General features: G+C 45.4%; 1 long non-coding RNA gene across 1 annotated transcript; it reads right to left on the bottom strand.

Annotated features, from left to right (window-relative positions):
* Nucleotides 1–426: 426 nt before the first annotated feature.
* Nucleotides 427–23,795, bottom strand: LOC115246501 (uncharacterized). Its single transcript, XR_003890810.1, has 4 exons — nucleotides 23,732–23,795; nucleotides 1,833–3,763; nucleotides 1,479–1,643; nucleotides 427–1,290 (listed from the first exon to the last, which is right to left on the bottom strand). It is a non-coding gene; the product is annotated as an uncharacterized lncRNA (long non-coding RNA).
* Between the last annotated feature and the right edge of the window lie 1,307 nt (nucleotides 23,796–25,102).

The raw sequence follows: 25,102 nt of genomic DNA, 5'->3' as shown, positions 1-25,102 counted from the left end.
AGTGGGCAAGACAGATCAGGGGCAGATCAGAATATATGACATTATTATGGGAAACATTGACATTGGCAGATGGAATGTCCTAATACAGGTAGGAAACCAGCTTTCTCCAAATCAGACTAAGGGAATGGAAAGAGGAAGAGAAAACTCTGTACAAATTTCATCGTTCTTCACAAATTCAAGCCATGCACTGTACACCTACTCGCAACAGTAAGTATGATCGAATTTGCCATGCACTATAATATCAAAAGTTGCAAGAAATTTTCAGAGCCACGACCCAAATATACACAACTCGTCCCTTCATCGATCATGTCATTTGTGGGCCTGATAGGAAATAGAAAAGGGACTGATATTGTGGTAAATTTCTTCTGGTGGTGGTTGAGATATGCTGATGAGAAAGGAATCTTCGTACACACCAACTTGGTTTTAAGAGATGTTTATTGGAGAGAACAGTCAGGTATCAGTCGGACACTGCAGCTTGCCCGAGGGAGGTTTTGTGGTCCTGATGGTGAAGATCTCCAAAGTGCTTAGTTTGGTAGCCCCTTTTATATGGTCAAGTAAACACATTCTTTTCTGATGACCTCATAACACAATATAGCAAACCAAATGGTATAGAGTCCAGTCTGTTAGACGAGAACCCAAGAACCTGTGGACCCTTGGACTCCCTCACAGCAACTCCCCATAGGGGAAAAACAAGACATTAAATCAGGAGCACATATAAACACAGGTGACAGGACACATATGGAACAAATAATCTGCTCTGGATGTTGGAATTGCTTCTACCCATTTGGACCACATATCTACCAAACCAGACAGATTTTTTTACGTTCTGCTGGGTGCAACTCTATGAAGTCCTTCATCACATGCTCAAACGGTCGGGTTGGTGGAGGATGAGCTGCTTGTGCTGAATTTGATGCTGGTCTTCCGGGGTTGTGTGTTGCACATACCACACAGGCTTTGCAAAATTTGTCAGCCACTGGGGTGAACCCTTTTGTGAACCAATGCTCTGACATAATTGCTAGCATCCCCCCTTTTGACGCAAGGTTGAGACTATGAGTCAACTTGGCGTAGTGGTGGAAAAGAGCCGAGGGTAAGCATGGATTGCCATTAGGGCCCATCCAGCAGTGTTGTGTATGGACTGCCCCCACCTGGCACCAGAGCTGCTTATCCTTCTGTGTGGCAAGTGACTGGATGGCAGACAGAGAGGAGGGAACCATTACAGCACAGAGAGTGGACGGTGGGCCTGGCAGGGCAGCAGCAGCTGGTTTGCTGCTTCATCTGCACGAGCGTTACCTGCAGATATAGGGTCAGAAAGATTAGTATGAGCGGTGCATTTACAGATCGCGACCTGTGAGGGGAGAAGGACAGCGTTCAAAAGAGATGCCACCAGCCAATGACTCAGGATAGGAGCGCCGTCATACTTGAGGAAACCCCTGTGCTTCCACAATGCTCCAAAGTCATGAACTACGCCAAAGGCATACCTAGAATCTGTGTAGATGGTAACCGACTGGTTGGCTGCAAGGTGGCAAGCTCTAGTAAGGGCTTGGGCTGAGTAGTTGGATGGTAATGATGCAGATTCAACCTTCCGTGGGAGTCACAGACTGCGTAACCGGCTTTGCACTGGCCCGTGTCCAGATCCCGGGATGCTGACCCATCGACAAAGAGAACAAGATAAGGATTGATAAGAGGTTGATCCATGAGGTCAGGACACAGAGAGTTCTGCCACGCAATCATGAGGGTCACCCTCCTCCGGGGTGGGGAGGAGGGTGGCTGGATTCAAGACATTGCAATGTTTGACTGTGACATTAGGCAGACCCAGGAGGTGAGTGTGATACCTGATGTACCTAGCTGCTGATAGGTGGGACGTGTGTTACTCATGTAGGATCGCAGTGACCATGTGAGGGACAAGAAGAGTGAGAGGGGAGTATCCCACTAGGTCTTTGGAGGCCACTACAGCCTTTTCTGCTGCTGCTATGGCCCGAAGACGTTGGGGAAGAGCCGCTGCGACTGGGTCGAGTTTGCAAGAGAAGTAAGCCACGGGACACAGAGCCCCACCATGCTACTGCAAGAGAACAGACGTCAATGCACCCGTGACGTTCGTCAACAGTTTGGATGAATGGACGCTCTGGATCAGGGAGGCCGAGTGTCGGTGGTGACTGTAGGGCAAACTTGAGGTCTGTAAAGGCGGCCTCGGTCTCTGCCGTCCTTTGGATCCTGGTGCTCATCGAAAGGGAGCGTGACAGAGCGTTCAGTGACTTTACCCGTTCTGAGAAGTTTGGGACGAAAGCTCTGCAATAGGAACACAATTCTATGAATGACAAGAGTTCCTTCACCGTGACCGGGCGAGGGGCCCGCTGGATGGCTTGAATAAGTTTGTCTGAGAGGGCCTTTCAATCCTTGCTTATTCTTGGCCCAGAAACGTCACTTCTGTTTGCACGTATTGCATCTTGGACTGTGAAACTTTCTGGCCTTCTGTGGCTAAGTGTTGGAGCAGCGTGATTGTGAGCAGGTCGTCAACGTATTGCAACAGCGCTGAACCTGGTTGCAGCTGGAGAGAGGCAAGGGAGCCTCCTGTAATCCCTCTGGGGTTGATATTAAGTTTATTCCCAGAGCTAAAATAAGGTCACGGCCTACCAGGTTTATTGGACATGTCGGAGATATCAGGAATGCATGTTTAAACATCTTGTTTTCAAATTTACACTGGAGGGGAACGGAGAACGTTTCTCTGATGTACACTTGCACCAAGTGAGTACAGAGATCTGCCACTCATGCGAGTGTTGGGGAGAGATTTGGCTTGTATCACAGAGTAGGTGGCTCCTGTGTCTACCACAAATCAAAATTTAGTTTCTTGCACGGTTACCTCTAGTGTAGGTAATTTGTTTATAATTTGAACAGAAATATTCGCGTAATAAACGAGTAGGTTAGTCACGTTCACGCCCGGATGTTCCCATGGTGGTGTGGTGTGATACTGTGCCTGAATCGTGGTTGGATGCTCCTCAGCTGGCTCCACCTCTCTTTCTAGTCAGTCCAATTGTTGCCGTGGTTCCGAATGGAATTGGTGCTCTGAGTGTCCCCGTCCTCTGCACTGCGGGTACCCTCTGCCATGGCCTCTTCCTCTCCTCCGGGGACAGTCTCGTGACCAGTGTCCATTCCGACCACAGGTGTGGTGGGTAGTAACAGGTGTCCGGGTCTTCCTGCCCCTGGTTCGGTGGTTGCTGTCGCATCTCGAGATGGGGCCTCCTCTGTCGTTTTGTCTGGCGCCATCTGGTGGAGGATACTTGAGGAGAGCCAGTTGTTTCTGCTGCAGGGCTCTCTTTGTAGCCTCAAAATAAGTCAGTCAGAGCTTTTGCTATTGTAGCTCCTCCTTTCCCTGGACAAGTGAGGTGTTTTGCAGCTTCCACGATGTCTGCTTCTGTCCAGGGCCTGTACACATACATTGGGTTGCCCTGAGGGCCTCCCACACATTGGCACGGTGAAGGCGGGTACTAAGGGCCTGTTGTCTCGTTCTCTCGTCCCCCTGGTGGACATAGGGGAGAATGATCTTCTTGGGCTCACCGCACAGGCCGTCCCTGAGGTTGTTGTGTGGAGTCCTTCTGGCGGCTGGAGGTCATATGTGGTGGGTAGCGGCAGAAGGGGCGAGCTCGGGGCCCGTTGGGGTGTAGGAGGCCGCGAGGGGGCAGTCAAGCTGGATGGTGGAGGTTGATAGGGCGATGGGTAGGAAGTTTTTTCGAGAGGTGGATGGTCCAGCGTTGGATTTCCAACTCTCCTGTAGAGACGGAAAAGGGGGAGAGGAAGGGGAAGGGGGAGGTTTCTGCTCGAGCTTTGCTTAACTTAATTGTCTTAACTGTCCCTACTTTCAATTGCGTCATTGCCTTCTGACATTGCTTTCTCTCGCGGTTATCACATTTTGTTTCCCAACATTTCAACTTTTCTTCCATATCTATCATCGCGTGTAATTATTTTGCTGATAGTTTCTTCTTGCTCATCATCTCATTCTTTTTCTTATTTAAATTGTCCCTCAGGGCAGACAATTGTCACACGCTTTATGATCCTCCCTCCGAAAACCCATACTGTTCACACCATAACCTTACATACGCACAACTTTCCAGCCCGTACTTTTTTGTCATTATGTCCATTACTGGAGACAGTCGGTCCCTAGCACCACATTTGACTCTTACCTTACTCTGCAAGGTTCCCATGGTAACCTGATCCTGTGTTATTGTAACCTGGTCTCACCTTTCTGGGCTCACAGCAATTTGTTTTGTAACCTGCTCTCGCCTCAATGACCTCACAGGAATTCATTTCCTAACCTGGTCTCGCCTCGCTAGACTCACAGGAATTTGTTTTGTGTTTACTTAGGCTATTTAGTGGCAGCCGCAGGTTAGCAGAGTAAGGTCAGTGTCTATCCTACGCAGTAATTTGTTTCAAGTAATAGGATAAATACGGCCGTGGAATTTGAGGAACCATGTGACCGTCGATCGGGACTGCCTCGGTCCTCCTCCTCCTCTAGATTGTGGGGTTGAGGATGAATCGTCTTTGGTGGATTCAGGTGGCCAGCCCCTCAGTTGGTTCCCGACTGACGTACCCAAGATCCCACTTCTGACATCAAATTTGTCTTGGAATTTAGCCGTTTTGAGAAGTAAACAATGAGTCTAAGTTACTGCGTAGGAGATGGTTTATTCGGTCAGTCGGTCAGGATACATGCATGGAAGCATGCAGAGAGATCTCTGCCTATGCGTACACAGTTCTGATCTTATATATAGCCGAAGGCTTGCCTCCAAGACTCGGAACCAGGATGTCTGCACAGCATGTGCGCGCTGCATGCACAGCATGTGTTAGCTCTCATCTGGCTGGCACCAGAAGTTGAATGGTTGAGAATGTACCTCCTCCTCAGCCGTTTGACGCAAGTCTCCTTTGAACATCAGGGCGCCTTTTTTTTCTGTGAATGCATGAGGTGTCATAACAGGCTCATTTGCTCACCTAGTCTCCACCACACCCTTCCTAATTTCCATCTCTTTTCCTTTCTTTTGCACTCAGTTTCCATTTCAACCCTTCCAAATTTCAATTTCTTTTCCTTTCTTTTGCACTCAAATTCCATTTCACCTGCCATGGTCCCGCATTGCGCCGGACAATTTTGAATGGGAGAGACGAGAGCATCTGGTACTTTGATTCTTACACCGGATGGTTTGAAATAGACAGACTCACTGGAAAGACAAGTGCCACCTTGATCACTAAACTTAAATGACAATTTGCCACTCATGGAGTGCCACAACAGCTCATGACAGACAACGCAGCCTACTTCACAAGCAGAGACTTCCAAGAGTTTGCTCGCAAGTGGGACTTCTGCCACATCACCAGCAGTCCACAGTACCCTCAGTCAAATGGACTCGCCGAGAGAGCTTTGCGCTCTGCAAAGCACCTGCTGGAGAAATGTGCACGAGATAGAAGAGATGTAGATGGTGCCCTGCTCAGCCTACGCAACACACCAAGAGATGGGCTTCTGTCCCCTGCTCAGTGCCTGCTTTCTCAGCGCACAAGGAATTTTATTCCCATGACCAAAGCCATGTACTCACCTAAAGTAGAGGAGCATGTTCACAGGACCCTGACACAGGTGAGACAGAAGAGTAAAGCTTACTACGACAAATCAACCAGGCCACTGTCCCCCTTACACCCAGGGCAAACAGTGAGGATGCAGACACAGAGGGGCTACGACAGGCTGGCAAAAGTGCTGGCAACAGCGACACAACCAAACAGCTACCAAGTCAAGGCTGTGGATGCCACTTATGTCAGGAATAGATGCCACCTACTCCACACACCTGAAACATATGTCTCTGTTTCCCCAGCTGAAGACCCACCTGCTGTCACGGGCATTGCAACCCCACTGTTAGAGCCAATTTAGTTTCTTAGTTTCGATGTTTACTTAGAATAAGATTTGTGGGCCTCAGGCCACGTGCTTTTATGTTGACACAGGCTTTTGGTCACGTGACCAATTAAAGATGGCTACTGATGAGAATTGTCTTTATCTTGTTATGTGTTTCACCATATGTTCCTGTCTTCTCTTAGAAGTTAGGCAAGGTAGACTCATTAGTAAATGTAATAAAGAACAGAGACATTCCATTTACAGGATTGTTGTTTGTTCTACTGTTATCTCAGGAACCAGTCAGGCAGGGGGTGTTAAACACTCATTGTAAACGGGACATCAGGGGGGGTTGATGATCGTATTTGCATGAAGAATGGGAACTTTGATCTGGCCACCTGGGAAAATAATGGAAAAGGACTGTACCAACACCAAATGGGACTGGAGGAAGAGGACGAGGTCATCCCAGCAGGGGATCTGAGAGAGAAGAAATGGACCACTTCTTGTCAAAGTGACAGGTTGACCTTTCCCTGAACCCGCCCACACCTGTTCCCCCCCCTCCACCTCCCTTTCTCCCTCCCGCCTCCCGCCTCCCGCCATTCTCCCTTGCCCGCCTTTTTTTTTAAAAGGGAGGAGTGTGGATCCCCCCCCCCCCCCTCCACCTCCCTTTCTCCCTCCCGCCTCCCGCCTCCCGCCATTCTCCCTTGCCCACCTGTTTCTAATAAGGAAGGGCGGGAGTTACAAAACAGTTACAAATCAGTTTTGCCATAGTCCTGACATATCCATCTGTGGGCAACATGAGTAGTTCTACATCCGTGATTGGTGAGACGGCTGTGACCGTTATAAGAGAATTGTGTGGAAAAGTAGTTGAAAAATCCACGGTGTTTGTACAGCGTTCTCTCTTCCACTGAGGGGCCTATGTTGTCGGCTACGATGTCTTCCAATGACTGGGGTGTGTTGAAACTGATCAAACCGGGAATGGTGTGTGTGACTGAAGAAGGCTGTGAAGAAAGAAACAACACAGAACAGAAACCTTCCACAGAACAAACATTTTGTGAAACATTTGTGAAAACTAGAGAAGAGAAAACTATTGGAGAAAGTTAGACTGTTAGAACCCTAACACTGTGGTTCAGAAGAAAAGAGAAAAGAGTTGGTGGCCTCAAGTAAGAAATTTAGGGGCCTGCGTTGTCTTCCGGTGTCCGAGGTGTGTAACTGAAGAAGCTTAAATCCCCTGGAGACCTGGAGGCCCTCCTGGAGAAAAACATTCTTAACATGAGTTATATCGCCTGAACCTGTTGTTTGGTAGAGTTCCCGTGTAGGGACTTATCCCCATGGGAGCTACATCACCACCAGTTGGTCCACCGGGGCAGTCGTCAATATCAGACTTTTCGGCGCCAATCAACTTTTTTTTTTTTTTTTCCTTCTCGCCAAGCATTGTAAAGCGAATATATACATGATCCGTCCGACTACGACGTAGATCGCATGACGGTGCGCGAACGGGAAGAATTTGACCCGTGGTACAACGAGGTCAGCCGCGGTACCTTTGACTTCAAAAAGGAGGCCTCGCTGTACTGCAAAAATGATGTTGACATTCTCACCCAGGGCAGTCTTAAATTTAGAGATCAGTTCCTAGGTGAGACGGGGGTAGACCCTTTTGGTTCTATCGCCATAGCCGGAGCCTGTATGAAGGTGTTTCGCACCAATTATCTGACTCCTAACACTCTGGCTATCCCCTGCCCGCACAACTATTTGAATCAGAGCAAAAGATTCTCTAGCGCATCGGTTCAATGGTTAGAATGGTTGATGCACAAAGAAAAAATCTTTATACAGCATGCTCTAAACATGGGTGAAAAACAGATTGGTGCATTTTTCGTAGACGGATATGCTGAGATTGACGGTGTAAAACATGTCTGGGAATTTCATGGATGTTTTTACCACGGCTGTCCCAGTTGCTTTGATCCCACAGTACAGTGCGATATGAGAGGCGTCACCTTTGGTGAACTGCACTACAAAAGTGAGAAGAGGGTGAGTGAGCTACAGACCACACATGGGGTTCGTGTTGTAGTCATGAGAGAACACACGTGGAACCAGATGAAAACAACATGCACGGAGGTTAAAGAATTTCTCCGTTGCTTTAACGCTCCTGAGCCTCTCAACCCCCGAAAAGCACTTTTCGGAGGTAGAACGAGCGCTTTAAAACTGCGACACACGGCAGCGCCCGATGAAACCATCCACTATGTTGATGTCACCTCACTGTACCCGTTTGTCAACAGTACTTGCTCTTACCCCTTTGGTCACCCCGTGATCATCTACAAAGATTTCGAGGACCCACGCAGCTACTACGGCTTCATCAGAGCCACTGTGTATCCTCCTCGAGGTCTTTTATTCCCCGTGTTACCGCACAAAAGTGAGGGAGGTAAATTACTCTTTACACTGTGTCGCACCTGTGCCGAAACTAACAATGAGGGTGGCCCCTGCGAACACGACGATGAGGGCAGAGCTCTGACGGGGGTCTGGGTCACCGTTGAATTCATCAAAGCTCTGGATGTGGGGTACAGGGTGGGTAAAATTACAGAAGTCTGGCACTTTGACAAGAGCAGCGACACTGTGTTTACCGACTACATACACACCTTTTTGAAAGGAAAGCAGGAAGCCTCGGGTTACCCCGCTCAGGCGACGGACCGAGAGAGCAGGGAAAAATACATCAGGGCCTATCAGGAGCATCAGGGCATTCTTTTAGATGCTGGCAAAATCGAGACCAATCCTGTGAAAAGACAGGTTGCTAAATTGTGTCTCAACAGTTTGTGGGGAAAGTTTGCACAGAGAGATAATTTGTTTAAAACCACCATTGTCTCAGATCCTAAAGAATTCTTTAGTTACATGTTTTCAGGTAAATACAAAGTCGAATACTTTTCCGTTCTCCACAGCAACAGAGCTCTCATCAGGTGGAAATACACCGACAGGTACGTTCAACCCCCAGGTAAACAGAGTAATGTTTTTATTGCAGCATTCACCACAGCACACGCACGACTGAAGCTGTACAGTTATCTGGAAAAACTACAAGACAGAGTGTTTTACATCGACACAGATAGTTTAATCTATCTGGTCAAAGAGGGTGAGAAACCTCTAGAGCTGGGTAACTATTTAGGTGACCTGACGGATGAACTGGATGGTGACAGCATTCAAGAGTTTGCAGCGGTGGGTCCCAAGAGTTACGCGTACCAAACACGAAATAAAAAGAAAGTCGTCATGCGTGTGAAAGGTATCACTCAGACCCGGGAATTTTGTGAGCGTGTGAGCTTTGACAGTGTCAGAGAGCTGGTGGAGGGTTACCTGAGTAATAAACAAGAGGGAAACACGATCGAGATCCGTCAACACAGCATCAGACGTGATAAAAAGGGTTTCGCATTGAGAAATGTGTCATTTGATAAAAAATTTAGGGTGGTGTATGACAAAAGACGACTCTTTGCTGACGGAACAACTCTGCCTTTCGGGTATTAGAAATGCAGGAAATTGAATTTGATCCTAGGTTTATCTTTCCTTTTTCTTGTTTAATCGCGGGTCCGAGCGGGTGTGGAAAGACCTATTTTGTAAAAAATGTATTGGAAAACTGTGACCGTGTAATAAATGTTGTACCTGACAATATCGTGTGGATTTATACCTCTTTTCAACCTATGTACGCTGAACTGCAAAAGATGATTAAAAACATTAAATTTGTCAAAGGTCTGCCTGATTCTTTTGAAGATGAAACACTGTTTCCTCCTGATCAAAAGCATTTGATTATTTTGGACGATGTTATTTTTCAAGCCTCTGACCATCCTGAAGTGGTAAAGATTTTTACACAGTATCGCCACCACAGAAACATGAGTGTTATGATGTTGACTCAAAACGTGTTTCACCAGGGTAAACACAGTCGCACCATCAGTTTGAACAGCAATTATTTGGTCATGTTTAAAAACCCACGGGATAAACTACAAATGAATATATTGGCTCATCAGATTTTTCCATCACAAAAGACATTTTTCTTGGAGAGTTTTGAAGATGCCACAAAAGACCCTCACGGGTATTTAATAGTGGATCTCACCCCCGTCTGCCCAGATCCGTACAGACTGAGGACGGGTGTGCTTCCTCACCAGCAAGCGGCCGTTTACATCCCCAGAGCGTCGACGTAGATCATCATGTCAGCGCGTATAAAAAGAAACGCACCCCTGCTGAAGGCCCTGTACCGTGCCACACCCAAGAAACGTAGAGACATTCTTATTCACAGCTCCCCGGATTTTATCCAGACACTGTGTGAGATTTCTTTAAATCTTCTAAAAGGAAACCTCCCCCTGACTGCTTCTCAATTTAAAAAACTGAAGAGACAGAAAAAAATTATCAAACTGTTGGCTGATAAAAGAACCAGTTTAAAGAGGAAGCAACAGGTTCTAAAGAAGCAGACGGGCGGATTTCTTTTACCTCTCCTCTCAGCGGTGGTACCTTTGATCGGGAACCTCGTCGGAGGATTGATACGAAAATGACTTTGAAAAAGGCCCAAAAAATGTTTCTCGTCACCCCTCATCAACTCAACCGCCTGACGCGGCCCTCCCAGTCCATCAGAGATGTCGCGGAGGACGATTTGGATGCTAGGATGAGAGCCATCTTAAACGAGCAGGGGCTGAGCTCTCATGAAAAAATTAAAAAATATAACGCGTTACTGCAAAGATATCTGACCTTTGTGAAGCAGGATCAGACAGAGAATCTGACAGAGAATCTGACAAAGACGGAGGCAGAGGCAGATTCTGGGACGGACGTACGGACGTCCGATAGCATCATCGACGACGTGTTGCAGAGCCTCCCACCGCGAGATCGCAAGAATGCCGAATACGTCTTAAAGAAATTATCCGACCGTCACGATGTTTGGAATACAAAAGGGGAATTTGTGTACCGGGGCAACGTTGTAAAAGGGTCTCACATGATCGATCTATTCAAACGACTCTTGTTTCCTTTTAAAAAGAAAAAATCAGAGGGTTCTGAACCTCCCGGATGGACACATTTTTTAAATACTCTCTCAGAATTAAACACCCCTTTGTCTTCTATAAGTAACCCAAAAGCGCGTAATCAATACCGACTCCTCAAGATGGATGCGATCGGATCTCAAGACTCTGAAACACCTGCGGATCTACCGTCAAAAACTAGAAGACGAACAAATGACCCCCCGCTTTGGATTAACATTTCATCGTGAATAAATGTAATACACAAAGTTTTGTCTTTTACCAATAAAGCGTTTATTAAACATTTTTTCGAGCGTACAGTCATTCATTCAAAAACTTTAAAAATCTTTAACACATTGCAAAAAACAACACCCCTGCTTGGAGGGACCATTGATTTTATTTCTAATACAGCGCTGATATTTCCTCACATAGTCGTACACCATGAAGTCATTCTTTATTACATCATCATTGTACAAAGACAGTACTTGATCAAAAGATAGCCCGCACGCGCGGTGACAGAGGTAATAGATGCAATGTTGTCCGCAGACCGTCGACATGTGGTGCTGCAACTGAACGTCGTGGTACTCAATGTTTTTAGAACGTTTTTCCAGAAACTGTAAGATGCTCGGGGGGTAGTGATCAAAGTCCGGCGGAAATCCATAAGAATCAAAAAAGGTGGCTATGCCACCATTTTCCAGCGTCAAAGCTAACCAGTGCTCCCCCGGCATGTGAGCCGGATGTGTGTTGACGATAAAGTAGGCCGGGGTTCTAAAAGAGGGATTCAGCATGGGCAGTTGATCGGACGCCCACACCCCGCAAAACACATCTCCCAGCAGGCTATGCAGAAGGTTCTCTAGTTGAACGTTGTCCATCTTTTAATAATAGTCCACCAGCACCTGCCTCTTGGCGTTGATCTCCAGAATAGAATCGTAACAGGCGTAGACGATAAGGGTCGCGGTGTGCTGCAGGGGTGTTCTAAATCTCAACTCCAGCCTGAGGTTTCCGTTTGAGACGGTAGACAGTGCGTCGTTGTCATCGCTCGGATTGAGATTAAACACAAACAGAGAGTAGCCGTCATTAAAGTCATCACGGCTGATACTCAGGGGTAAATCTTTGAGATGTCTCCCGGTAGCCAGGAACATGTTGTAGAATTCTCTGACGGACACCCCGTTGTTAAAATCGGGTTGGAAAGCTTTAGCCGGAACTTGCCGGCCGTCCTGACAGAGAGCCAGGTATTCGATGTCATAGTGCCTGAAATTAAAAGGCGACAGGTCTCGTCTTCCTGTGAAAGCCTCGTGGTGTACCATACCCAGAACCACGTACTTTGGTATGCTACCCAGAAACAGATTCTCCTGGTTGCAAACCCTAGAGTTTGCCGGAATAGAGTAAGTTTTCACATTAACGCGTGAAAGGGGGTAGAGAGCGTTGCCCTTCATTAAGGCGGCGGCGTGACCTAACCTGACTGCTGGGGACACGGCTACTTTTTTAACAAATAGGGAAGCCCCCAGTACTTTTAGGCTAAAAGTAGAGTCACGCGCCCCCATGAGGCAGAAAGCATCGTTGGCTCGCATCAGTTTAATTCTCAAATCGACAGAGTTGAGCAATAGTCTCTCGCAGAAAAAGATGTCCCCGTGGAGAGGACCGAGCAGGTGTACTTCTCTGGAACGGGCTGTGGACGCGGCTCTCCTCGTTAACCCTTTATTTGGACCGTTCACGAGCACGATAGAGTCCACTGACCCGGCGGTATCTTTGTAAAAAAGACCCCCGGTAAACTGACTGGAGAGTGTGTCCGGTGAAAAGTTGAGCAGGGTCTCAATCATGCAGCGATAGGGGTGGGTAGCGCTCGACTGAGAGATGAGTCGATCCCCCAGGGTCACGTCGCATTGACTGAAAATTGTATTTAGAGGATAATTGATAAGACCCACCGCTGCGTCATTAGCTAGGTTCGATCCGTTAGCGTTGGTGATTTTTACACGGAGATGCAACAGAGTGTCGTTCAGATCCAGATACCGGTCCCCGTCTCCGGGGATGAAAAACTCAATGGGTCCCCCGTCGGTGATGGCTGACAGGGGAGAAATTTCCGTGTAGGTTTTTTCATCGATAGACAGCTGCGTCATAGGTGCTGAAAATAAATCCAATTCGGCCAGAGTACACTCTGGAGATTTCTGATGTACTAGAGCCATTTTCTTTTTTCTCAAAGAAAAGATATTCTTAAAAATATCAGAGCTCCGGACGGACTTCTTCTTCACACGACGGCCTTTTGCAACTGATTTCTTCCTTTTACCGAACGGCTGTTTATTAAAGCTCGAGGGGATGCGTTCTCCGGGGGGTCGTCTTCTCTTCCTACGCGACAACACCATAATGCCCCCGGATCCGTCTTGCTTCATCTCTTGATCATCTTCTTGATCACCGGCGAACCGTTCCATCACGTGTTTGACGGCGTTGGAGGCGATGTTACTCGCAGCGGCTTTAAGATGAGGTTTAGCTATTTCGAAACCTTTCTTGGCCAAAGGGCTGACGAAACGAAATAATTTAGAAAACAAAGATCCTATCCCCCGACCGTACATGACCGGTGCACCGTAAAACCCCGGCAAATTCCCCCCTACTTGACTCTCATAATATTGTACAAATCGGTGAGGATCTTCTCTCAAACCTACCCGAGCCATTTTCTTTTTCTCTATTTTTCTCTTAGCCTTGAACACTTTGTGTGTGGATAGCTGATCAGCCTCCTGAAAATGAATGATGAGGACGCGGGCGATTGGAATATATATAACCCTGGGGTTCAAGTTCTAGGTCTAAAGTGGAGAGTCGCGATAGTCTTGCCGTATGAAAATTTTACCGGTTTGTTTTGATCCGTTTTTATCTCCACCTGAATGTTTTCAATGTGGTTTTTGGACACCGGTAAATAGTAAGCAGGATTGAAATACTGTGTGACGATTTCACCGAACGTTCCTTTTACATCAATCGTTCTCAAAAGTGGCGCATAAACGTCGCCGACCATCTGCGGTGCAACTACGTCGCTGTAACAATACATGTGATAAAACCCAGCTCGTAAATCGCAGGGATAGTACGCATACCTTTGGTCAAACGTAAACCATTCCCCTGATTTCATACCCATCAAATATGCCAGGGGTCCTTCGAAGAGTACGTGGGTTTTACCTCCCGATTGGAAATCAAATCTTTTCAGAAGACTGTCATAGACGAGGTAAATATCAGACTTTATTGTTCTAAATTGTCCGTCCATCTCGAATCTAAAGGCTGAGAAGCCGTTGAAATATGATTGTTTCATCTCTTGACGATGCACCTTGCTCTCCGTGGCCGGTTCTTGAGGGTTTTCCCTCCAGTAAAAGTAGGCATCCTCCTGAGAAAGGTGATAAAAGGTGTGCGGGTATGAAATCTGCGTTAAAGCTACTTCCCAGCTTCCCTCTAAATCGATATGTTGAGGCAAATCCACGCGGTAACTGGAACTCGTGTTTTCTTTAAAAACATCGACGCTGGCGTTGGAGGGTAGGGTAATAAAAAAACCCTCGTCCTTCGGACCGTACATGATGAAATGATATCCGTTGCGATCGCGAGTTGATTTTTATACGTTCTTTAAATCTGCAGCTTTGATCCAGCTGTTGAATTTCTCCGGCCAGTTTTTCCAACTTACAAAGACTTGCTTTTCACCCCTGACGACGCGATGCTTCAGAATCTTTTCTACGTGGAAAAGTCTGTCTTCCCCCATCGTTACCTTTTGTAGCTCTGGCTCATAAAATGACCCTTGGATGGGTTCTCCATCGTAATCTTTTAACTTGTACACTGGAGGGTCGCGAGGGATGCGTTCAGATACCGTAAACACCTCGTTCGTAAAACTCTGTTCATATTTTTTATCAAACACTCCTCTCAGTTTTGAAATTCTAACTAGGTCCCCCTTCTTGAAATTCATCTTGGTTTCAACCTTCCGTCGGTTTTCAGATTTACCGTACAAGTTTTGAAACACTTTAAAAGTGTTCTCCGAGGTTACCTCAGAGGGTTTCATCTTGATACTGCTGTGATAACTGTGATTATAGCTTTTCACCAAGTCTTGTAAGACGTCGGTGTATCGCAGAGTGTTGTTTGCTGTAAAATATCTCCACATTCTACCTTTTTAATGTACGATTAAATCTTTCAATCACAGAGGCCTTAAGGTGGCTGGCGGTGGAAAAATGAACGATATTGTGTTTTCTCATCAAAGCTTCAAAACTCTTGTTAAAAAATTCTTTCCCCGCATCAGTTTGTATTTTTTCAGGCGTCTGACTTGACTCAAAAATGGATTCAAACGCCTTTACCACCTCAGCCGCTGATTTTCTCTTCAGAGCCCTGACGTAAGCTTTTTTGGAAAATATGTCTATGACCGTTAATAAATAATTATATCCGTCATTATGCTCCGACAGGGCTTGCATATCGCACAGGTCCGCTTGAAATTGGTTTAAAGGGCGGGGGGCGAAAACCCTGTTTCTTGGAAAATGTATCCTGGCCGGTTTGTGTAGAGTGTAAGCGTCCTGTCCCTGTAGAAATGTTTTAACATTTTCTCGAGGAACCGTCTTTCCCATTTCTTCTTGCACCCCCTTATGGAGCCGCTCTACACCACCGAGGCTACCGGGATGCGCGGGATCATAGTACACTTTTTCCATGAAGCGTGTCTCAGACATGTTGAAAACAGAATGAGAAGGGATGCTCGTTTGAGAGGTATTTATTTTTTTATTAGCTGTTAAGAAATCTTTAGCATACACATTTTGTGAGTAACATGAGTAAATACATTTTGTGAGTAACATGAGCAAATACATTTGTAACATTTGTAATGTGAAAGTACAGATAGTCAAAAACTAGTCTAAGACCAATGCGTTATCATCAATAGAGTTTGAGTTAAGACTTTATGATCTAGACTGAGGCAGATATCATCGTGAAATTTTCCAAGTTCTTCCAAGATGCTTACAGAATGGTTGTTTTGCACAAGTCTGCTGGTCACATCAATGAGCAAAGCATAAAAGGCTATCATATGACATGGTTTTACAACATCGTTGGACAGTTCTTTAAAAATTACTTTAAAACAATCCGACAATCCAGATTTGCTCATAAGCATCGTGTCATTTACCATCTCTTCCCAAAGTGCGGGTCCTGCACACGTTCTGGTTTTTTCCAGCAAGATGTTTTTGTTTGAAGCCGTTTTGTTCTCAATAGCCTGGTACAAGATGTTTATTATCTGACCCTTGATCAATTGGATCTTGACACCTTCTACATCGTTTACAACTTTTCCCCAGAAGCTCCCCATTTTATATCTGAAAATGGTGTTTTCAGATATAAGTGTTTTCAGTCCAGTACTGAGTCACCGTGTCCAGATGTTCCTGTTTAATCTCGCTGTCGTTGTCGGCGATACTCTCGTACATTTGTTGGATGGGAGTGTAGATTAATTCGCTGGATTTCAGCTCGAGCAAAAGGCTCTCTGCGGCGATCTTGACTTTCACGTAGTCAGCGTTGACACCGCACGCTTTCAGGAAATTTTGAATAGCAGGAATGAACTTGGGTGTGTAGAGTCTTTTCATCAACATGTAAAAGTTGTTGCGGTAGAAACCCGGTTCGATCACATCCAAACACTGGTGTTGGCGCTGGCTGGGGTGGTCGATCCGACATCCGTTGCAAACCTCACCCTTGTACAGGTCCAGGACGACGCTAAGTAGATGAAGAACGCCTTTTTTTACCAGACCAAAGAATTCAGATGCCCAGCCGTCAAGCTGGTCAGCACCGTTACATACAGCCCCGGGGAGATCCGATGCGTCGTCGGGCAAAGGCGGATCAGGGGTTGTTGAGCGTGAAGGACTCTCCACACCGCTCACAGAGATTGGAGAACCTGGACATGAAGAAGCCGGAGACGGCGCAGGATCTCTGCCTTGGAGAAGAGACTCGGACAGCTCTGGAAGTGATACCGAGTCTCTGACGGGTGGTGTCAGTGAGGGTGAGTGAGGACTGGACACCCCAGGATCCGATGCCGAGCGTCCGAGGGGTGGGGTTGGTGGAGGGCTTAGCCAAGGAGTGAGAGACTCGTTAGAATCCGTGGGATCCGAGCGTTGGATGAGTGAGTCAAAATCCAGCCTGCGAGGCCGAAGCCGACGTTGACGGCATTCCGCTTGTGTCTCATCCTCATCCCACAGATAGGAATTGCTCGGATTGTCAGATCCGCTCTTGACGCTTCTGTTGGTAGACATGCTCTCCTTAGTGTTTCACTCTGGTAGTGGGTAACGTATGGTTCAGACGAACGTCTTTTATACATTTGAGATATGGGTGTGGGCTTACACGAGGGAGGACTCTTTTTTTCGTCACCACAGTGTTGTTCCAAAGACGACAATGGTGAAAAAATTTTGTGATTTTATCATCCATTTCATGCATCTTTTCGATCCATGCTGCAAGAGGTAGAGTCAACACGTTGCTGAAAACCCCACAGTCTGAGTTAAAAGATCCAAGACAAAATACTGTCTCGGTTTCCCTGACATCTCTTCCATCTGCATCTTGTAGCTAGCACGATAGAACCATCTTCCCGTACCCGAGGTTTTCGTCAACCAAATGCTCACAAATGTTTGTTCTGTGGAAGGTTTCTGTTCTGTGTTGTTTCTTTCTTCACAGCCTTCTTCAGTCACACACACCATTCCCGGTTTGATCAGTTTCAACACACCCCAGTCATTGGAAGACATCGTAGCCGACAACATAGGCCCCTCACTGGAAGATTCTTCCCGCTGATAGAGAATCAACTCCCCCGTCTTGTAACGGAACACATACCCAAAACTCCCTGTTTGACTATAAGACTCCAAAGACCATTCTTGCTGCAAAGACTCAGAAGGTGACGCCTGAGAACGCTGTACAAACACCGTGGATTTTTCAACTACTTTTCCACACAATTCTCTTATAACGGTCACAGCCGTCTCACCAATCACGGATGTAGAACTACTCATGTTGCCCACAGATGGATATGTCAGGACTATGGCAAAACTGATTTGTAACTGTTTTGTAACTCCCGCCCTTCCTTATTAGAAACAGGTGGGCAAGGGAGAATGGCGGGAGGCGGGAGGCGGGAGGGAGAAAGGGAGGTGGAGGGGGGGGGGATCCACACTCCTCCCTTTTAAAAAAAAAAGGCGGGCAAGGGAGAATGGCGGGAGGCGGGAGGGAGAAAGGGAGGTGGAGGGGGGGAACAGGTGTGGGCGGGTTCAGGGAAAGGTCAACCTGTCACTTTGACAAGAAGTGGTCCATTTCTTCTCTCTGATCTGGATTGGATTGCATGAACATTGTGAATTTGCATGTGTGTTACTATAAAGGACTGGGCCAAGGGATAGTTAGGTCGTCAGACTTCGTGCCCTGACAATTAACTCTGTTGTTGCTAGGGTTATGAACTGGCCCGGAGCTCTGTAATATTTGTATCTCGAATTGGTTCTATTGTTAAATACATTTTGAAATTGGTACTTATCTTCTCGAAGTCTTCAAAGAACACACGGATTAGCAGCTACACTTGAAAGGTATTGCGATCCAACACTGCCCCTCCCTTGGCAGTCAGTTCTCAGTTTAACAAAGGAATGGTTAGTGGTGATATAGTTTTTTACCGCTTAGAGTTGGTATCTTTGGAAAGTAAAGGCCTTTTGAACTTAGAAACGAACACTTTAGTTGACTTATTCAAACCTTTTATGTTGAGCCATTTTATTTGGATTATTTAGCCTTAATTTGGAATACAAACATTTGGATTTATGCCACTGTATGCCACCTGCTTGCCTGCCTGCCATTTCCCCTTCTGCTTGCTTGCCTGCCTGCCTGCCATTGCCTCTCTCCCTCTGCCCACCTGCTACTTACCTGCTTGCGGCCTACTCACCAGCTTCCTCCATGTTGAACATCTTCAACCATCAAACCAAGGTATGAACAACAGCTGTGCGCAGTGTTCAAGATAGGCACATAACAATAACTATACAGCATCTTTCCTTTGAAGTTGAACAGAATTGAAACTGACACTCACAAAAGTAAAAAACTTTTCATGAAGTGCCTAAAACATGGAAACTCAACTTGACATGGATTTGTTTGACAATGGAACTTGGATTTGTTTGAATTGTGTATAACATACACTTTTGAAATACTGGATTTTGGAAAACATCCATGAATTTAAACTGAATTTCTGTGTTGACATCACTTTATTTGAAATAAGCACTCTTGGTGAAATTGCCGATGTCTCAATCCGAGTCAGGCAAAGTTGATGTTGCTGACGTATTGATAGAGGATACTAGCACACAACCTATGGAGTCACGTGGACATGAAGTTGCTGATTCTCCTACAAATCATGCTAATGTGCAAACCAAGGGTGAAGAGCTGTTGAATCAGCGCATTGCGACCCGAAGAGGGAAATTGGGTTTTTGTACACGGAAACAAAATGAGTTAAAGAGAGTCATGCAAGATGGCAGTGTTGCTGCTATAGACAAAGGCATTCAAGATCTTATAGATGCATTGGATGAATTGGACAAAGCTCATGTGTTGGTGCAAGACATGTTGACTGGTGATAACAGGCAAGATGACCATGTCCAATGGTATGAACCAAAAAAGAAGTTCTTCTTGTCTTTTCTTGAAAATGCACAGATGTTCAAAGGCCGTCTGTCTCAGCCATTACCCGTTATTACCCCTTCGGACAGTGTTTCCAACACATCTAGACGGACAAAGAGGTCTTCTCAAACTAAAGCATCATCACTGTCATCAGCCTGTGCAAAAGGCTGAAGCAGAGGAGGCAGCTCTTCGTGAACGTGCCACCGTGCTTAAGAAGAAACATGCCCTTGAGCTGCAAAGGGCGCAGATTCAAAGTGAAATAGAACAGAGTGCTCTGGACGCTGACATTGCTGCAGCAAACGCAAAAGTGAAAGTTCTAAAGAGTTATGAAAAACAAATGTCAACAGCAAAAGCAGGCTCTACCCATCGATCAGAACCCATGGATGGAATGAACTCATATCTGGAGGAACAAGGGAAAAATGTAAAGGAAACTTATTTGGATCCAGAGACTTCAATTGATGTTCAATATACGCATATACAGATGGTTCCCAAGACTCCTCTTCAGATGCTTACAGCACAAAGACAAACCCAACTCTCCTACCGACTACCTATTCAGCCTCATTCTACAGCTTTCTCCTCCAATCCACCTGCTGTAGCAGCAGCCTCTATTCCTACAGCTGCCACATCTACTCCCAACATAGTAGCAGCTACCTCTGCTCCCACTGAGGTAGTACCCGACCCTACCCTCATGACTACAGCAGCTAATCCAACCACACTCTCTGCTCAGCCAAGCATGACCAGCGGTTTAACTGACATTGCAAACCTCCTTTTTCAGCAACAGCGGTTATCCTTGCTTCCCACTAGAGCAGGGGTCACCAACCTTTTTGAGGCCGAGGGCTACTTCATGAGCATGGAGTCACATGAAGGGCACACGACCTGTTTGCTACAAACTTCTTAAATAACAAAACTGCATGGATACCAAATGTTATAATGGTGATATTAAAATAGCAGTAATTATAACGCTGTGAAATTATTTCTCACATATCAATAATAATTATTTTCCACACTTATCAGTCATTTACACAGCAATAATAATAAATAGAAAAACATGTTTTAACATGAAACATTTATTTACTCAAACATTTGAAGTGCTGTATTTGTAATGCAAATGTAACATTTTTTAAACCAAGGAGACAACACTTATTTCCTTTAACAAGCTCACAAATGCTTTCTGAACATTTTGTGCAATATGTCTGATAAATATTGCTGCTCTTTAAACAATGAAAAGAATGTCTGATTCGTCAGTTCATTTACTATGAAGGTGGGAGGCCTGACACTGCATGCTGCTCACCAGTGCATTATAATCTGGTGAATAATTTGACACAGCAATTCGCAGTGAATCTTGTAAATGTGCATCAGTCAGGCGTGTTCTGTGTTTGTTCTTGATAAAGTTCATATTGGAAAAGGGTGATTCACACAGATATGTTGAACCAAAAAAGCTGGCAATTTTCATAGCTGCTGTGCACACACCACTGTACTTCTCTTTGTCCACAAGGCACCAAAAGTTTGGTGCAGACTGATGAGCTTTAAGGTTTATGTCAATTTGCAGCGTTAAGATTTCCATCTCTACATCAGTAGCGCTCAAACTGAACAAAGCACTGAGCTGCTCAGCAGTGGATGTCACGTCTACGTACATGAAAGGATTTGTAACAAATGACACGCATGGCTCAAGCTTCTCAAAGTCACAAAACCTGTCTTCAAATTCCTGTCCTAATCTGTTTATGACTTGGGAGTACTTTGTTACAACTTCATCTAAAGCTGCAGATGCAGAAACATTGTCTTTTAACACTGCCTGCACAGAAGGAAAATGCTGCATTTTTTTCCCTCCCACATGCGCAGAGAAAATGTTCATCTTAGCTTTAAATGCGTTTACTGCACTGATCATGTGAGCAACAGTTTTGTCTTTACCTTGCAGTTCCCGATTCAGATGGTTCAGCTTCTCAGTCAAATCAGTTAAAAATGCGAGGTCAAGTAACCACTCTGGATCCTCAAGCAGCAATACGTCTTCTCCCTTGGAAAGCATGAACTCTTTGACTTGACAAAAAACGCTGTAGAATCCGTCCCCTGCTGAGCCATCTTATTTCAGTGTGTAATAGCAAGTCACCGTATTCAGACAGCTCATCCAGCAGCATCTTAAACATTCTGTGTTGTTTTGCTTTGGAGCGGATGCTGTTTATGATCCTTAAGACAGGAGTCATCACGTGATCAAAGCCAGTCACTTTCGCACAAATCACCTGTTGATGAATGATGCAGTGGTAGTGCAGAAACGTTGGGAAGTCTGGATCATTCCTACATTGTGCAATGAAGCCCGCATGCCGGCCCGTCATGGCTGGTGCCCCGTCTGTTGTTATTGATGCCAACTTATTTAATGGCACCTTTTTCTCTGCGAAGAAGTTTTTGACCGCGGTGTATATGTCAACTCCCCGCGTTGTTGCCTTCAGTGGCAGGAGTGTCAGCAGTTCTTCTTTTGTAGAAAAATCATCAAACACCATTAGGATGAATATCATCAGCTGAGCCGTGCTGGCGCTGTCTACTGACTCGTCACATTGGATACTGAACCACCTGCACGCAGCAAGATCCCGTTCCACCTGCTCTGTCAAGTTCTCAGACAAAGATGACACTCGTCTTGCCATCGTACTTGCTCCAAGCTGGACATCGGAGAGCGCAGAAGATGACTTCAGGACCATGTTTCTCATCTTTGAATAATGTATTAGCAACGGGCATCATAGTTTCTTTAAAAACCTCTCCATCCGAAAAGGTTTTCTTGTTCTTTATCAAAAAATGCGCAGCTCTAAACGAGGCTTCAGTGGCATTCTGTGATTTTTCATCGGCTTTGTGAAAAAAAGTCCGCTGTTTGTCTAAAGATGCCTTTAATCCATGAGCTTTTCTGTCCGTAATGCGCTGCCAGGTGGATAGTTGACATCAAAGTTTCCGTGGCAGGTTTTGAAGTGCCTTTCCACATTGTGCCGCTTTGGTACTGCAACAGTCGTCCCGCAAATAAGGCACAGACATTTATCTTTAAAGGACGTAAAAAAGAACTCTTCTTCCCAACCATCGTTAAAACGTATGTCCTTTTTCGCTTTTCTGCCATGATTTTTTGGGCAAAAAGCACAAGCAAGCTAACTCCTCATCACTTTGCGTGTTCAATGGGTCAGGAAAAGGCGGGGTGGCACCGCGGGACTGACCTTTTGACTTAGAAAGATGCGAGTTTGGTATCAAATATTTCTAATTGAATTTTTAAATTATTTCTACTTGATTATTTTTATTTTATATAACGTTAAAAGTGGCACAATATGAGCAATAATTAAAAATATGTGTATAACATTCATACTGAATTGAAATATGAGCCGTGCTATTTTTGGCGCATGCTTCGCGGGCGCCTTAAAGGGGTCCTGGGGGCGCCTTGTCGCCCGCGGGCACTGCGTTGGTGACCCCTGCACTAGAGACATACCTGTCTTTGATGGGGAACCTTTGAACTTTAGGCCTTTTATGCAAGCTTTTGTGCATGGAATTGAAAATAAAGCCATAAGTAACCAAGACCGCTTATATTACTTGGAGCAATACACTTCTGGCCAATCAAAGGAGCTGGTGAGAAGTTGTTTGCATATGAATAGCTGATGATGGATATGCAGAAGCTAAACGATTGCTGGAGTACCACTTTGGTGACAAGATAAAGCTCACAAATGCATACATGGAGAAAGCCTTGAGCTGGAGTAACATTAAGACAGAAGATGGAAAGGCATTGTCCAGCTTTGCACTCTTTCTACGAGCATGCTGCAACCTGTCTCAAAGTCTGCAATATATGGAGGAACTTAGTTTGCCCTCCAACCTGAAGCTTCTCGTTTCAAAGCTTCCTTTTAAGTTGAGGGAAAGATGGCGGTCAAGAGCATTTGACATCTTGGAGCAGAGAAAAACTAAGGCTACTTTCTCTGATCTTGTTGCCTTCCTCGAGAGGCAATCTAAGATCATGCAAGATCCCCTTTTTGGTGACCTTCAACAGCCACTTCCCACAAAGAAGCTCTTGCAGCCCAAACCCACATCAGATTCCAAGCTTTAAAAGCAAAGGTAGTTTTGTGACTTCTGTGACGAGTGCTTCTGCCCCTCCTATGAGTGATGTCCCCAAACAACAATCTGCTAGCAGCAAATCCAATGTTGTAAGCTCTTGTGCGATTTGTAATGGAACACATGCTTTGACTTCATGTGAAGAGTTGCTTTCTAAGACACATGAAGAACGTGTTGAAATGTTGAAGAAGAAAGGTGTTTGTTTTGGTTGTTTGGCAAAGGGCCACATGAGCAAAGATTGTAAACGACGCCTTACTTGTACAGTATGTTCCAAAAGGCATCCAGACATCCTGCATATTCAGAAGACAAATGATGGAGTCACAGACCACAAAGGTTCTAGTGGATCTGGAAAATCAATAAGTAGTGGATTGGTCTCACTGGAAAAGGATAGCATTCGATCTAGTGATGATCATTGCACACTGGCTATTGTACCTGTTCAAGTGAAGCTGAGTAATTCCAATCATGTTGTCCAGACATATGCATTCCTTGATCCAGGACGTTCCGCCACATTTTGCACGGAGAGTCTCCGAAGACGACTGAATGCAAAGCAGAAGGATTTGGAGAAATGGCCACATTTGAAGGATGTATGTCTGCCAAGCATTGATGCTGACATTGATCTTGTTGGATCGCAGTACCTCTCGTGTGTCACTGCCAATCCGCGTGTTCTTTAAATGAAGACTTCAAGAAAACAAATGTCAATTTCAAAATGTATTTAGCAAACAGATGTATTTAGCAAACAGATGTATTTAGCAAACAGAATCAATTCAAGATACAAATATTACAGAGCTCTGGGCCAGTTCATAACCCTAGCAACAACAAAGTTAATTGTCAGGGCATGAAGTCTGACCACCTAACTATCCCTTGACCCAGTCTTATATAGAAAGACATATGTAAATTATTGATGCTAATTCAGTCCAATCCAGTCCTTCTTCTTGGATGACCCCATCTTCTTCTTCCAGCCTCCTTTGGTGTTGGTGTGGTCCTTCTTGTCCATTATCTTCTCCAGATGGCCAGGTCCGAAGTCATATTCCTGCCAAGGAACTTATCAACACCAGTAAACTACGTTGTCATGTTTTACGATGGGGATCTACCCTTTCCTGTCTGGCTGGCTCCAACTGTCTGACCAGTCTTCAGGTCAAGGAAGGGTCAACTGACTTGCTTATGTGTATTCCTACTAAAGAGTATATAGTATTCCTAACTTCTAAACTAACTGTAACATAAAACAAAACATATAGTATAACACATGCTAATAGGATAAAAGATGCTAACAAGATAAAATATTTCTCTTCAATCTCTTGATTGGTACAAATGTGCCCAAACTTATCGAGCCATGGAAGGTGATAAATAGCAGTGACAATAGCCCCTTTGCAACCAAAACCCTGTTGGGCTGGGTTGTCAGTGGTCTCCTCCATGATGAGCACACATATCCTAATAAGCAAGGCAAACCTGTTTACAGAATTCTGTGGAAACGGTACGTGACCTTCTGGTGCAGCAATACAATCATGACTTCCCTGAGAGTGCCTACGAGAAGGAAGAAATGTCTCAAGAGGATCTGAGATTTCTGGACATAATGAACACCTATGTCAAAGTACAGGATGGTCACTATCAGTTGCCTCTGCCATTTAAA

Source organism: Takifugu rubripes, chromosome 14 (assembly GCF_901000725.2).
Source record: "Takifugu rubripes chromosome 14, fTakRub1.2, whole genome shotgun sequence".
Lineage (NCBI taxonomy): Eukaryota > Metazoa > Chordata > Actinopteri > Tetraodontiformes > Tetraodontidae > Takifugu > Takifugu rubripes.
The sequence above is the reverse complement of the archived record's forward strand: the minus strand, read 5'-3'. Positions and strand labels throughout refer to the sequence as shown.